Here is a 5000-nt window from a genome sequence, read left to right on the forward strand (position 1 = left end):
AATAGCAGCCAAATATCTTTTAAATTTCACATTACTGTCTTAAAATATGACTGATAGGCTAATGTGTCCCTGAAATACAAAAAAGATAGAGTGGTCACGATCGCACATACGTACGTACGTATGTATGTATGTCATTATTTAGTTTTATTTCAAGATTTTATTTCAAGATGTATGTATGTCATTATTTAGTTTTATTTCAAGATTTCTTGCCAACAGGGAGAGAGCTGGTTACTAGCCTAGATCTAATGTTCCTTCATTGGAATTTCAACAACACCAAGGTATTTTTGTATGTATGTATGTATGTATGTTTGTATGTATGTATGTATGTATGTATGTATGTATGTATGTATGTATGTATGTATGTATGTATGTATGCATGTATGTATGTATGTAAGTATGCATGTATGTATGTATGTATGTATGTATGTATGTATGTATGTATGTATGTGTGCAGATTTGTATGTTCTGTTTTATGTATGTATTCTCATGCAGAAAGTTGCGTGTCTAAACATGCACATATATACTTAAATGGTAAACTTCTGGAAAGTTTTACAGATTTTTACAGTTCCAGTGATGGCTTGGATCTGTTGTCTTCGAATCAGCTTTCTCCTTTCTGGTTTTGAGAAACCTGATTTCTCAAGGGTTGTTATTCTTGTAATTAGTAGGGCACAGGGATATGTAACACACTGCCTAAATAGGAAGTCTATTACATAACCCTGTGCCCCAACAATTACAGGTATAAACCTGAGCTTGTAATCTGTATAGATTAACTGCAGATTTCTCTATAATTCAGCGTAGGTATTCTCTTTTTCACTGATCTTCAGCTTAAGGTTAACACCTGCTGAACAGCTAGTTCCCACAACTGTACACAATTTCTCTTCTCTATCCCAAATCATTATATCAGATATATTATGTTTACATTTTATTGAGGTTTTCATTGGGACCTTGCATCAGTACTCCTTTTTATTTTGAATGGCTGTGGCTTCCACCATTCAGTGGGTTCTTATTTCTTTATGTATTATTATGTATGTATGTATGTATGTATGTATGTATGTATGTATGTATGTATGTATGTATGTACGACGTACGTACGTATTATGTTATATGTATGTATGTATGTATGTATGTATGTATGTTATGTATATGTATGTATGTACGTATATGTATGTATGTATGTATGTATGTATGTATGTATGTGTAGTGTGTATGTATGTATGTATGTATGTGTAGGTATGTATGTATGTATGTATGTCGATTCCCAGACAGGACTTGTGAGTGTTTATGAGCGAAAACACCTAAAGTTCCACGAGGCTCCGACAGGGGATGGTGGCTAACCCTGCTGTACTCTTTCACCATAGCTTTCTCTCACTCTTACTTCCTGTTTCTGTTGTGCCCGTAATTCAAAGGGCCAGCCTTGTCACACTCCGTGTCACGCTGAATATCTCCGAGAACTACGTTAAGTGTATACGTGTCTGTGGAGTGCTCAGCCACTTGCACGTTGATTTCAAGAGCATGTTGTTCCGTTGATCGGATTAACTGGAACCCTCATCGTCGTAAGCGACGGAGTGCCAACATGTATGTATGTATGTATGTATGTATGTATGTATGTATGTATGTATGTATGTATGTATGTACACATTCTGGTGCGCTTCGTTAGGTATGTTAGCGCACACTTTAGTACTGAATTGTTTAATGTAACCCTGTATACGGCCAGTGGAGCGAACATGTAGAGTGGTCCCTTTTTTAAAGAATAGGAGAGCGTTGGCACAACACGCCGTCTGATGTAGTTTCACTTCCTGGCTTATGGGTACTGATAGTGATTTTCACTCTGTTGTAAATATTCGAAACAACTTCTTGGCAACGGTTACCCTGACCTCACGGTATGTCCACGCCCCCTATATGTCCACCACCATGAGTTCAACACCCGAACCACTAATTCACACACCTCCACACGTTGGAAAGAAGGTAGTGAAGAGTAAGTGGTGATTGTAGAGAGTGAGGTGGAGGGTATACGTAACGAATAGGGACAAGATGATTGCGTTTTGCGGAAATGGTAGAATACGATCCCACTTTCAGCTTGAAGTAAAGCGCATCGTTCACACCAACTTGTGTGACTTAATCTGAGTTCAAATCGCGCCAAAGTCAACTTAAACATTTAGTCCTTTTGAGTATCAGTCGCAGAAGATGGATAGGCATATTTGTTAAGTAGGACGGATGAGGTGCCTCTCTGCTTTGACCAAGCTGTTTTGGCCTTGCCTTTCCGATGGATGACATTGATGACGCGGAGAGAAGAAGCAATCATTCATGGACAGCCATCTAAACAAACCTTGTTGATATTTGTACCTTGGAACGTAACTTTCTAGGTGGATATTTAGAGTCCTACGATATATATATATATATATATATATGTATGTATGTATGTATGTATGTATGTATGTATGTATGTATGTATGTATGTATGTATGTATGTATGTATGTACGTACGTATGTATATATATATATATATATATGTGTGTGTGTGTATGTGTGTGTGTGTGTGTGTGTGTGTGTGTGTGGAGGCGCGTGGCTTAGTGGTTAGGTTGTCAGCATCATCATCGTAAGATTGTGGTTTCGACTCCTGGACCGGGCGATGCATTGTGTTCTTGAGCAAAACACTTTATTTCATGTTGCTCCAGTCCACTCAGCTGGCAAAAATGAGTAATGCTGCAATGGACTGGCGTCCCGTCCAGCAGGGGAGCACATACGCCACAGAAACCGAGAAACCGAGCCCACGAGCCTAGCTAGGCTTTAAAAGGACGCATTTATAATTTTATATATATATATATATATATATGAAAAGCATATTAATGAAACACTATTCTGTATACCATATGACACAAACGAAGCTAGTCAGCCGTTCTGTGGTTTACATTTCATACATTCGGTAATGAGAACTATTTAGAAAAGAGGTGGGGTAGGATTTTTAAAAATATATCTTTGAAAGTTATATCGAAGAAATTTTATTAACCATAAGGAAAAGTGTAATTGATTTATTGCAAAATGTTAATGTAAAATGAAAACCTGAAATAAAATATAAACTTGTCTTTTGATGACTTTTTAAAGAATTTAAGAGAATAAATTTTACAATGTAATTAGTCATAAAAACTTCTTTCATATAACCATATTAAAGGATCTCAAAAGCTGTAAGGTCCCAATCCGTCATCTAAAAAGCTTTGTTCCATCGAATCACAGCTGAAAGTGTCAGTATTCTGTTTGACTGCCAGTGAGCTGTAACCATTGGTAAGACACTTAACTAGCGAACAGCACAATGCAACTACTTGTAAATAGTCTATATGAGTAACTTCAAATTACGGGAGAGCTGTATAATTGACGGTCGAAATTTTTGTTTGCCTGAAATGATGAATTTAAATCCTCCCTATTTAACTCATCACCTGACACTACCAATTCTACCATATCTCTTTTCACGCCGAAGACATTTATTTCACTTCATCTTTCTCAGAAGTCATTGATTTCGTTTACAGCCCTTCTGACCCCACCCCCAATCATCCCATCCAGATGCCATCAATATAGGTACCGAATGACATTACCACAGAACACATTGTCGTATGCATTCCGACCAGGTTTTTTTTTTTTTATGATAACTTCCTTACTTCCGTTTAGGAAGCTCTGAAAAACATCACGAGAACTACATTTCCCCCTTTAACTGAACCATAAAAACGAATATCGTTAGGCAGACATACATCAGGAGCACTAATTGAATATAAAGTCAGGCAGACAGGCTCCAGTTTCAATAAGCTGAAGTAAAGTCAGGCGGACACGCTCGAGATATGTTAAATGCATATAAATGTCAAGTGGTGTTTCTAAAACCAAGTGGATTATTACACTAACAAGATGAAAATCATGTGTGACATTTGATTAGCTATACTTTCGCAAGAATATGTAGTAAAGAACAAATTCAAAGACGAATATATCAGTAATGGCAGGGTAGAAGTGGTTTTAGAGCAAAGACTAATGACAAAAACTAAAGGTAGACGGCAATGGCAGAACGCTCGATGAAGTATCTCTATGTATTTAGTGACAGCCATCTACGTTCTGAGAAGAAAAAAAATTTGCTTCGTTCATCTTTATCTTCCGCACCTCTGGTGCTGAAGTCATGCATCATTCAAAAGCACTAATTATGGGTACATCTTTCTACATTCGGTAATGGGGCCCTGGTTCGAGAGTTCCAGCCTTTTGAGGAGTGCGGAACCACCTCTTAGCAAATGTTGTTCTCAGATCAGCTATGATCTGGGATTGTAGCACCTGTCAGGTTAACAGCTATAGGCTAAAATTGTATGTAACCCCACGAGGCAGAGTACGTTGAAATCATGGAATGCAGTATGGGAGATGTGAACTATTTCGGCAGATGAACTTATTGAGTAATGGCGAATATCAATAGGTACTGAACAGATGGATAGACAACAAACTGTCAACAGTCAGGATCAACCGGTTCAGTTAGTGAACTACTGCTATCATCAGTAGTCGTAGCATGCGCAAAAACCTAGGCCAGACAGTCATGTCCCATTGCTTGATCGGGATGCCTGGCATGGAAGAGTTATATGGATCCGTGCAAGTTACCAGACTGGATGACGAGTCATGTACAAGACAACTAATGATTCTGTAAATCAGGGATTCTCAACCATCATTTCTCGGTGGACCCTTTGATCCTTATTTTACGTAAGCGGATCCTCATAGCCTTTCGATGCGTAAAAAAAACCCATTCAGTAAATAATAATAATATTTATGAGCTTAAAGCTTATAAGCGATCACCGTGTATTGACTACAGAAAATAGTTTAGCATTGGGGCATATAAACCCTCGACGGAAAAGTGGACTCGATTATTTTCTCTAGTCAATACACGGTGATCGCTTATAAGCTTTAAGCTTATAAATATTATTATTTACATAATTGTCACTCATCATCACTTCTCCATTTATCGCAGAAGACCTTATTGTATATTA

At 37.7% G+C, this 5000-nt stretch overlaps 1 protein-coding gene across 1 annotated transcript in view; it reads left to right on the plus strand.

Annotated features, from left to right (window-relative positions):
- The window catches only part of LOC115214095 (ganglioside GM2 activator-like), a 53648-nt gene that overhangs the window by 33556 nt on the left and 15092 nt on the right, over positions 1–5000 (plus strand). The window lies entirely within an intron of this gene.

The sequence above is a fragment of the Octopus sinensis genome, linkage group LG7 (genome assembly GCF_006345805.1).
Source record: "Octopus sinensis linkage group LG7, ASM634580v1, whole genome shotgun sequence".
NCBI lineage: Eukaryota > Metazoa > Mollusca > Cephalopoda > Octopoda > Octopodidae > Octopus > Octopus sinensis.